Source organism: Adiantum capillus-veneris, chromosome 4, assembly GCF_014529385.1.
Source record: "Adiantum capillus-veneris isolate H3 chromosome 4, ASM1452938v2, whole genome shotgun sequence".
NCBI classification, from domain to species: Eukaryota; Viridiplantae; Streptophyta; class Polypodiopsida; order Polypodiales; family Pteridaceae; genus Adiantum; species Adiantum capillus-veneris.
In genome coordinates, this window is record NC_140934.1 from 55,578,794 (window position 1) to 55,591,025 (window position 12,232).

The window sequence follows — 12,232 nt, forward strand, 5'->3', positions numbered from 1 at the left end:
GACAAGAGTTACGTGAGAACAAGGACCCTCTCCTTTTTTACTTGGCTAGCTTGTTGAGTGCATCAAAAGCAATTCATGAAGTTGACAGGTTGGGTTTCATGTGCTTGATGGTAGAGGAGCATTAAAGATATATAGAAGGATATTTTTCATGAGGCTAAGTTGAAAGAAGAGGACCAACATAGAAATAGTGGTGATGATGGACATGATAGCATAAGTGAAGTCAATGGAAAAAGTCACAAAAGATATGATGATGGAGATTGCAATAGACATGATTGTCATGATGATGGAGATCTTGGTAGACATTATCAGCATGAGAGGAGGTATGAAATACAAAGAGACCTTGATAGAAAAGATGAAGATAGAAGAGTTCATAGCCACACAACTTATGATGAGCAGACTCACACAGAGTAGCAAGATGCTTGTAGGGATGTATACAATGGATATGTTGGCAATGACAATGATGATGAACGTAGAGACCCAATCAAGAGAGATTAAGACAATAAATACTTGAGCCATGGTATGGTTTCACATGTCACCCTTTCTGTAGTGTGCCAATAGTTGTGATCAAAAGGAAGGGATTTTGCATGTATCTAAGGTTAAAATAAAATATTTTACATTATTTCCATATCTAGTTTGGTGTTTCCTCTTTCATGCTCCTTTTCATAACAATCAATTACCAAATCAAATCTTGCTGAATTACCTAGCAATCTAGACTACAATAGATCTAGACACAAAATTTATCAACAACAAGTGCATGCACTCAACATAATGAGAGAGTAGGCTTCAAAACTAGCAGAAAATCAACCAGTACTACCTCACTTATTTCAAGTGCTATCTATACATATTAACATGAATCAAATTGATACAAGCAAAAACAACCATAACCCAACTTATGTGGAGGCCTCATTATGGAATTAACCTTAAGATATTTCTTTAAGTAAGCAAGCAAGAAACTTTTATAGGACCCAATACTACTACTACTACTATGAGAGAGAGCGAGAGAGAGAGAGACACTGGGGGGGGGGGGGGGGGGGGGGGGGGACTAGCATTAAACACAAGAGAATGAGGTAGAATCATATCTATAGGGCTAAATGTTGCACTCTTGCTTTACAAAAATTTCATAATCTTGTTCTTTATATAGTGAATTTTACTCTCATGATCTTTAAACTCTTAAGCCCTTTACCTTCCAACCTTCCAATATGCTAAGGCTCATCCGGTACCTTAAATCTCTTTAATGATTTTTTGGTGGGGGTTTCTACTGTCACACACATGATTGCTAATGCAAAAGATGGAGATCAAGAGGCATAGGATAAGTTTGCAGTCAACATTGTAATGAGAAAACATTGATAGGAAAGGTTCAATTCACACCAAGATCCATTGTCAAGTCTTGATTTATGTACTTGCAATACTTAGAAGCTGCCTAACATATTTTTCTAGTTGTGTGCTAGAGCTATAGCGGAGGGGCAGCTTGTATGTCATCTTGCATCCTCTTTCACAAGACCTCCTTGTATACGTCCAACAACTCAATGTCAAGTCAATGGACATGGTAAAGGTGGAGAGAGAAAAAAAAGGAAGAATGATGGGAAAAGGTTAATCCACCTAGTTACTCACTTGTAGGCATACTTCATAGGTTGAATTTTAGAAGGTCAACAATGGTGAAGTTTTTATTATGCATAGGTATTAGCTACTCCACCCTCTCATATATTTTCTCTCGTCTAAAATTTCATATATGACTCTCTCTCTCTCTCTCTCTCTCTCTCTCTCTCTCTCTCTCTCTTCCACAAAGTAGTATAATATCATAGCATAATAAATGTTTAAGGTTATTACCATGTGGACAAATCTTATTGTCTACTCTCTATCTCCCTCTCTCGCTCAATCCTTGACTTTTGTCCACATGGTCAAAACTCTTTCTCCCTCTGATTTCTCTCTCTCTTCCTTTCTTCCTCTATCCTTGAGTTTTGGCCACATTGTTAAAACTCTTTCTCTCCCTTTGTCTCTCTTCCTTTCTCCCTATTCCCCTTTGTCCACAGGGTCAAAGCTCTCTGTCCCCCTTTGTCATTAGAGAGAGGCCTTGTATAAATATTAATAACATCTCTCTTTCCGTCCCCATGTTTGTTTTCTCAATAAATCATTAGCCAAAGACATCTGCACATGCGACTTAGAGATGACCATATGGAATTATGGTCTTTTTTTGGTTAGGAAATCCAAAATACCAAAAGATCTCTCTTAGGAATGGTTATACTCTCTTACTTCATAGTCACCCCGTCAATGGTTTATTGTCATGCTTGGTGCATAGGCTACTTATAGCCATGATATAACTCAGATTTAGGAGAAACTCATTTGAGTCTTGATTTATGTTGTTGCAATACTTAGAAGCTCCCAAAAATATTTTTCTAGTTGTGTGTTGGGCTATTGGAGGGGCAACTTGTATAACATCTCGCATCCTCTTGCACAAGACCTCCTTGTATACATACAACAACTTAATGTCAAAAATCAATGGACTTGATGAAGATGGAGAGAGAATAATTAATAGAAGAATGATTGGAAAAGGTTAATCCACATAGCTACTCACTTGTCGGCATACTTCATAAGTAGACCTTAAGAAGGTCAACAATGGTGAAGTTTCGATTATGCATAGGTATTAGCTCCTGCACCCTCTCATATATTTTCTCTTCTCTAAATTCTCATGTTTGACACCTCTCTCTCTCTCTCTCTCTCTCTCTCTCTCTCTCTCTCTCTCTCTCTCTCTCTCTCTCTCTCTCTGTGAACACGTTTACCTCAAAGTGATTTTGCCTAAGCGTTTGTTCACACTTTAGCTTCATTCACCTTCAAGCATGAATACCCCAAAGATCACCGCAAGGGTCCGGCCAATCTTTGCGACTGTCGTAGCAAGCTCACTCAGACAGCTTCAAGCAGCCCTTGATCGGGTCATGGAGGAGAATCACAACCTCAAAGCTCGCCTTATAAAGCTTGAGGCACGCTTTGACCTTTCCTTTTGCCTTTTTTACCCTGACGATTGGACCCTCAGTCCTTAACTGATATGTAGTTGATGGCCTCACTTAGAAGCAACGAGTCGATGCAATGTTTTTGTGATGGTCCCATAGGTCATATCTGACCTCCGAAATCTCTCTCTCTCTCTCTCTCTCTAAATGATGATCTTTTCTTAGTACAAAACCCAAAATACAATCTAGGATGAGGTTTGAAAGCTTTCAATTGTCTGTGGATGCTCTTTTCATGGAAAGAGAGAGAGAGAGAGGATTGCAATAGCATTCCGCAATGATTTTTCTCTCATTTAAGTTGTAAAAATATGCCCTCTATCTAGGTTGATTCTATTTTTTTTGTCGACACTATCACCTCTATTTTTCTCCTAGGTGATATGCCATGTTTATATAAGAATTTTCATGCCATATCTTAACATAAGAAAGGTTTTTTTAGGCTCAAAAATATGTGCATTTAAAATGAAGAGCTCACAAAATTTATATGCCCCATAAAGGAAATAAAGCTCCCATTGCATTTCTCACAATATGCAACAACACTAAGAGCAAGCATCAAAACTCCTTTTTTCACATTGTGATAAAAGAGGTGACATGTCTTAAACCCTAAACCGTAGACCATGACATCAAGAGAAGCATCAAAATTGCATTGAAATAGAGGCAAAAAGCTTGAAGAATATAGTCAAAATACAAAATCACAAAAAGGAAAGCTCAAAAAAAAAAGAATCTCCCTTTGGAAGACTCTTCTCATTATTCCAAGATGAAAGTAATACATATTGAAGCAATTTATGAGGGTTGTATTATAGACTCTCTATGGCAGCTAATATTTTCCCCACAAGAGCTTGTGAGAATACATGGCTATTTCCAAGGTCACAAGGTGAGAATCATGGTAGATGATGGAGCCTCTCACAATTTCATTGATTATAAGTTGGTGAAACATCTCAGTCTGCCTCAGACACCCAATTCCCATCGCTATAAGTTGGCCATGATAAACAACCATGATATGAAGTGTGGGACACACAAGTTAAAGGTTTACCTCTTGAGATCCAAAGATGTCGGATAATCTTAGATCTTTAGGTAATGAATATGGATAGTGAAATTGTGGTTCTAGGTAGGGAGAGCTTGCATAGTTTAGGATCATCACACGTCGTAGCTATCAACATAACAAGTTGATGTTTGAATCCAATGGTATGCACATGCTACTGTTGGGAAAAAAAGATGTACCCTCCTTACCACTCATTTATACGAGCTTATGATTCTCTCTTTGAATGATGAAATAGAAGCTCTCTTTTTGTGTTACACTCTTTGTGTCATTTGTTATCAAAGGTTAATAATGATTCTATTATGGTCGAATATTCCTTCATGCCACATGATTCTCTTTATTCTCGTCATTCTCTTGTTACTTCTTTGTCACCACAACAAGCAGATATTGTCAATAAATTTAAGGAACTTGTAGTTGAATGCAAAGATGTTTTTCCACAAAATTTACCACTTAGGTTACTAGCGACATGTTCTGTGCAATAAGGCATAGAGGTGGTTGTAGGTAGTAAGCCAATTAGTAAACCACCCTATAGATTGAGCCGTTCTATGTCTATGAAGTTTGAACCTCAACTTGCTAACTACCTTAGTAGAGGATTTATTCAATCTATTTCATCACCATGGGCATCTTCCATTTTGTTGGTGAAGAAAAAGGACGGTAGTATTATGCACATGTGCATAGATTATCGTGGTTTGAACCCAAAAACTATTGAGAATAAGTCTCCATTACTACTATGGATAAGTTATCTGGTAAACTCATACATGCCCGTACTTATCAAGTGAGAATTAGACTTATTGATATACCTAAAACTACTTTGGTTATACCTTTTGGTTTAATCAATGTGGTAGTCACTTTCACGATGCTCATGAATATTGTCCTGAAACCATATCTGGGCAAGTTTTCCTTTGTTTTTTCAAAAAAATCTTAGTCCACAGTGCATATGAGGGACAAGCACAAGTTTTCCTTTGTTTTTTCAACAAAATCTTAGTCCACAGTGCATCTGAGGACAAGCACAAGTTTTCCTTTATTTTTTCAACAAAATCTTAGTCCACAATGCATCTGAGGACAAGCACTTACAACATTTGAAGTAGGTGTTTGATCTTCTCAGGCCACATATATTATATTCTAAAGAATCCATGTGATTTTTTGAAGACAAAAATTCACTCTTTTGAGGAATGTATTTTTTGTTGCAAACCTTCATATGAGGATGCCATCTGTAAATTTCCTTCTCTTAAAAAATTGAACGAGCTCCAAATTTTCTTAGGATTTGCATGTTTTTGTTGCAAGTTTGTTAATACTAGGTTGATTATGGAACACTTATGCGAAGATACTTTTATTTCTTGTTGATTGAGAAATTTCCTTGAATCATTTAAAGAATTTCAAAAAAGACTTTTAAGCTTTCTATATTCATAAATTCGACTTATGGGGTAAAAAAAGGTGGCATTTATTTGGGTTATCAGTTCTACGTTTAACTTTGTTCTGGCAAATGATTTTTCAACTTAAATTGTGCCATAAAACGAATGTTGTTTTCTTCATCTACACGAAAAGGAAAAATAACTTAGATCAACTTTCTTAGAATTCTATATAGTCCCAAAGGTTGCAAGCAGCCAATATTTTTATATAAGGCAATAACTTGCCCCCCACTACCTTCAAACATCAAGCTTCCCTTACTCTACATTTTCCATCATTAGGAACAAAATGGGGTCTAGGAGGGTCTCTTTATTTGGTAGTTTAAGGGTTTCAAACCTTTAGTATTTAGAAATTAATCAAAGGATAGCTTTTGAATTCAACTAGGCAAAACGACTAGTTTATTCGAATTCAATTTTCTTTCCAAAATAAAATTTGACATCTAGCAGATAAAACCATATCTTCTATCATATCTATGGAAAGATGTCAATGCATAGATCACAGATCTATAATATTTGCTCAAATCAAAAATCATATGTAGGAGTTATGGAAGGCAAAAAATCATAAAATGATCCACCTGCTTTTTGGAGGGGAAGGGGCATCCTTTGATCCCTTATACATACCCACCATTCTTGCATACATGGTATACAACTATTCAACAAAATGTTAATCCCCTCGATAATCTCATGGAAAAAAAGGAAACCCTTCTAAACCCCATCCTCTTCCTAACAGTTGGATATTAATTCCTCTTGTGTATCCACAATGCATGTGTTTCTCCCTGTACTCCTAAAAATCCTTAAGTGCATCAATAATATGTAAGTCTTTTGTTGCCTCATGTTGATGAAGCCCTCAAATATGAGCACCAGTGCATTACATGTCTTGCAAGGCCTACCTTAGCAAGTTTCACATGGATAATAGCTTGCAAGTTAGACATACTTAAATATACTGAAGAATACATAGAGGTGAGAGCAAGTAATGAGCCTTAAAAACTTTGGAATTGACTTATATAGCATACCTTACTTTAGAAATTTTAAAATCACTAAAAACCAAAAAAATTTAAAAAATGTGGAGAAAGTATACAAAAAATTTGAGGAGAAAGTATACAAAAACTCAATATCTACTAATTTAGAATGGCAATCCACTTTAGGTGGAAACTTGTGCAATAATGCATCATAGGAACACCACGCCCTTACAAAAATAATATTTTTTCTTCCTAGACCAGATAATGTTTTCATTGATGGAGAAAACATATTGCACGCTCCAAACTCCATATTTGCCAAGTCATTTGTCTTTGAAGAAACCAGTGTTGAGTCCAATGCCTCCCATCCTCCAATAAAGATTCCACCTTTTGACATGGTCTGTAATGCAATGTGATGTCTGAAAAAAGGCTTTTTGTGAGGTGAAAGATCATTTGAAAACATCCCCCTAATGTTACCACTAATGTTCTCAATCCATAGGAAAGGAGCCTTGATATTAATTGTTTTCCTGGGTAGATCCAATTTGTTGGTGTTTTGTGCATGTTTTGCAAAAAAAAAAAATCAAGAAAATAAAGTGGAAAGGACTGCATTAGGGATTCTTTATGTGAGCCATAAGTGAATTCATTGAAAACTAAACATCGACCTCCATTTGCCCTTTATGCACAACAATTGTGGCATTATTAGGTAGTATTGGGGCATTTCATGCTTGCCAAACTTGGCATAGGGAGGGGAATCAAAGTGCCCCACACATTATGCATTGGTGTCATATACCTATGGTCATAGAACTATATTTCCCTTGCCACAAGACTAATTACTACATAGCTAGCTCATGAGATATTTTTTATGTCCACATGATTCAAAGGTGATTGTAAAGACTCAACTAACTCCCATTCCACTTAATGTGATGGAGAAAGGTCTGCAAAATAGCCAACATATATAGGAAAAATTAGAAACTCCCACGTTACCTTCAATAAGATAGAACACTATACAAATTGGGGAACCTACAACACATTGAAAACCTTGTTTGATGAAAGGAGGTATAGAAAATTTTACCAGAGATTTAGTGCTTCAATATAGCTAGTCGCTCCCCTTCTAAGCTCTTCATTATAACTAGAGGATCCATGCCATCCAATAAATTGTCCATGAAGACAAGTTTCTTCTCAAGACCTTATGATAAACCCTTCTTTTGGCTTGCTTGATCACCCACATGAGGCACCGATACTCAATTGAGACCCATTATCTATTGTTTTCTTGCAAATCACTGCAAGATATTCCTTCAATGTAAGTTCTTGGATGTTGATCACTCAAGGAAGCCATAGAAAAGGTTGTGAAGCCTGTAGCTACTCAAAGCTAAATATAATATAATGCATTGACAACAAAATGGATAAGAGTTTCTAGGATAAATGTCTTACCAAGGAGAAGAAATATAGAAACATATTTGTTGTTTAAAATTGTAGCTACCTTTGAACTTGCATGAGCTCCAAATTTTTGGTTGAAAGGTTTGGGAAGACAAATCAGTAGGAATGGTTGAATTGAGGAGAAACCATGTTAAATCCAGCTACACCTTCTAGTCCATATCTTAGCAAGCTATTCATTTTGAAAGAGATGTTGTAGAAAGTAATGGAGAGCAAGTAATACCTTTAGAGGGATGTGGCTACGAATAAACTCTAATGGAAGCTCAATGGGTAGATAGAGGAGATGGAACAGAGAAGATTCAGACAGTAGCTTCAATGACAAGTGGAGGGAAAATTGAGGTTGAGTAAGGAGATAGAAGTTGCATAGAAACAATGGAGAGAGTAGAGATAGGGAAAAAAGTGATGCATGTTTTTAAAGGGATCCCTACTTTAGGAGGAAAAGGAGGGGAAGGAATGCCAATTTCTAGAGAGAGAGAGAGAAAATGGATTTTTATCTCTACTTCTTGAAAAAGGAGTCAAAACTTCATAGTTTAATAGTATTTCTTTTATTTTATCATAAAGGTATTTCTTTACCTCTAGACCTACAAGTTTGACCCCTACCTAATCTCATTTCTAATCCCATGGCAAATAAAGAAGCCCTCCTTGGGCACATTCCCTTGCTAATGGAATTGTAAAAAAAGATTCATTCACTTGGGAGACTATTGAGGCATCATGTAGCAAGTGTAGTGCATCCCATCTCCCAAACCATTTCTTTATGTCTTGCATCTATCTTGTGCTCAACGTCTTGCTTTTATGCGTCTTATGAACTTCTTTGCTTGCTTCCCATGGAATTGTAGGAAGTCAATGTGAGGAGTTTTAACGCATCTTTATCATATACTCCACAATATTTTCCATGCCCACAATGTCAACTAAAAGAGACCTTGACTCAAGGCGTAGGATCATATATGGTGTTTGAGTCTTAACTTGGACAAAGTTGGTAAAAAAATACCTTTGCACATTCTTAAAACTCTTTCCAAGTAAACTTTGAGATGCTTCCGCTCCACACTTCAACTCCCAACTTCCAAACGATGCATAGCACATTTATGCCACTTGTGATTGTCCAAAATCTCCAGGCTAAGGTACTTAAATCTCTGAACAAATTAAAGTACCTCATTGTTGTATACAACTCATGGCTTCTCCGTATGTTTGGTTTTCACAAGCATAATCTTTGTTTTGGATTCATTCACGATCAACCCACTATGCAAAAAAAAATCAAGGACAACCATAAGCTTTTCTATATCCTCTAAAGTGTGTGATAGAAGCACTACATCATCCGCATACAACAAAAGCATGATAACCGCATTGCAAATAATAACCTCTTCAATGCCTTCTTGTTACATAAATTCAAGTACCATTTATTGCAATTCTTCAATGCATAGACTAGAGAGAGTTGATGACAGTGGACATCCTTGTTTAACCGCAATAGTTCTTGTAAAAAAATTCACAATTGACGTATCACCTTCTCATAGATTTCAAAAACCATAAGCATAAACTCACTTGACATTTGGAGCTCTTCCATCCTTCTCCCCAAATGTTTAGGGAGAATCGTATCAAAGGCTTTCTTAAAGTCCACAAAGTAGCAAAACAATTGCTTAACTTTGAACCGACGGTTTTCCTCCATGAGAACACGAAGAGTGACAAGATGGTCAATGGTGCTATGAGTCAATATTCACTTTATATTCACACTATTGGAGACCGACAATAAAGAAGAAAATCCATTTGCATGCTTTGCCACGCGAGACTTTGAAAAAATGATTCTAGAAGTGGACCTTACAATTTTTTTATTTTTTTCACATCTCCCCCAGGCTTAAAGGTACTTTAGGAACCACGTAAAAACTCCTTAAAAATTGTTGAAATGGCCACACGAAAAAGAAATTTTGTTTGAGTGTTCAAGGCTTTTAACTATTGGGAATCACACACTCTCTCTCTTCATCTTATTTTTTTGTGGCAGAACTCACAATGGTGAGTTCAATGTATTACAATAACCACAAAGATTTACAAATTGAAGCCATGCTCATATTAAGCGTGGAGTCTCCCAAACACCACAAAATATATGCTCTTCAAAGTTCTTCCATTTCCCAATGGAGACAATCGCCTCCCTCTTTTCTTGAATAATCTTTGTGAAGCTAGTTGTTTTCAAAGGTGTTATTGAGTACCAACCGTTCTTGACCTTCCACACATGCTTGAAGTAGAAAAATTTAACAATTTGCATACAAATAAGCAACACGTGTCTTTTTATCACCTTCCATCCCATGAAGAGATCGTTCTTGAAGAAACCTATCTTCCAAGTTTTTTGAACCCATTTGCATATCTTTCTTGCTAGGCCACAAACTGTCGGGCACTCCGTGGAACAAGTGAGGGAGGTACTCACTAGCCATTCTGCATTGCGAATATCTATATGAACCAATACCTCTTGCTAGAACCTTCACACCAAAGTACCTTCCACAAAAAGTATTTCATCCCATGCGGCCATTGTGGACTCGAGATATTCTTCACAATGAAACTCCATCTTGATTCCGGCCAATGCTTACCCCATTGCTTGTTCAAAGAGGGAAATCGATCTAACGAGTCCATCAAGGTGTGGTATACATCCTTGCTTTGCGGCTTAAGAAAATGCCTCTCCTTGGGCCACCGCCACGCTCTCCACTCAAAATTGGACTCGCAAGCTGACAAATAGAACCTATCAAGCCCTTTGAAAGCTCTATTGATCAGTATACTCTCAGTCCCATTGAGGTGGAACTCTCTCTCTCTCTTCATCTTTGTTGGGGTATAGGCGCTTGTGCCTTGCCTAGCCGCCCAGAGTCTGGGCGCCCACTGACTTGTATAACTTATACATAGCATAAGTGTATAGGGGGCTGCTGACTCATCGAGTCTCCCCACCCACATCGTGTGTGTGTCTCCTTCTCTCTCTCTCACTCTCCGTCTGTGGTGCTCCCCGATCCCCTTAAAAACACAGAGACTGTTTTTTATGACAGTTTTGGGCTCTGTTGTTTTCTTTGCTGCAGACAGCTTACCCGTGTACATTGCAGGTAGCAGGCACATATGAGGTGTTACAAGATCGGGTTTGACTCCCAGGTATAGGTTGAGTCTAGTACTCCCACAGGTGTTGCCAGTTGCAGTTGAGTGGTTCTTCTGCAGTGTTGTGGCTTGCATACATGGTGTTTGAGCGGGTAATGCTCTATGTATGCTTATGTGGTGAGCAGTAGATCTTGTGAGCAAGTGCAGAGGTTGGTTATGGATGACATGTATGATCACCTGTGGTACTCTTTGTGAGCATTTGTTGGACACAGGTTTGCAGAGCTTATGCATGTATATTGAGTGTAGTTTGATGCGCATTGATTGCTCATTGTATTGAGCTTGCAGGACAATGGTTATTTTGTGTTTATAGCCATTGTACGTCGAAACTCTGGCGAAATTTTCCCAGGAGTTTTATGCGTATCATTTATGTGATCTAGGTAGAGATTGCGGGTTGCACTCAGCATTTGCGTGCGGTGTTCTCTGCAAGTGGGAGATTTGTGCGTGTGTATGCATCGATACCGCACAGTGTGGGCTTGGTGATTAGCTCACGGTTTGACAGGCGTACAATTATCTTGGCACACTCACAGGAGTGAGTATTGTGATGTATGCTTGTGTGGCTACGAGCTAGGTAGCCGGATTCGAGCACTAATGGCTTGAGGTTTTTCAGTAGGTTTTACAGGTTTACAAGTTTACAGGCAGGTTTGAGGGCTTATTTGGGTGCTGAATTTTCAGCCATTGTTTCCTCTTTGCAGGTGTCCATGTATGGCTCAGTTGTAGGCTGATCTAGGACATGTTTCTGACTTGTTTATGCAGCTGTTTAAGAGCTGAATTTTGGGGCTGATTTGCAGCCATATTTGCAGACTTTTGTTGATGCGATTCGAGCCAGTTTAGGGCTGATTTGGTTGACATTTTCTACTCATTGTTGGTTGCTCTTTTGCGAGCATTATGGCTGATTTTTCATTTGACTTCCAGCGTTATGGTCTGACACAGTTTGATGGTGTAGATTTTGTTGCTTGGAAGGAGCATATGCTTGTTGCATTGGCGGATTTGGGGCAGGATAAACCCTTGCGTGGTTTATCGGCGAAGCCCAAGTCTATGCGTGATGATGATTGGCAGGATCTTGATGAGTTAGCAATGTCTACGATTCGTTTGCATCTGGTTGAGTCTGTTGACTGGCAGGTCTCGAGGGAGACTACAACTCATGCTTTATGGCAGAGTTTACATGCTATGTACGCGACATCCATGTCTACAGGGGAGTCTAGTCCCACTTCTATGTCCATGGGAGAGATTGGTCCCACACGCAAGTCTCGACGGCATAGAGACTTGACATGTTGGCATTGTGGA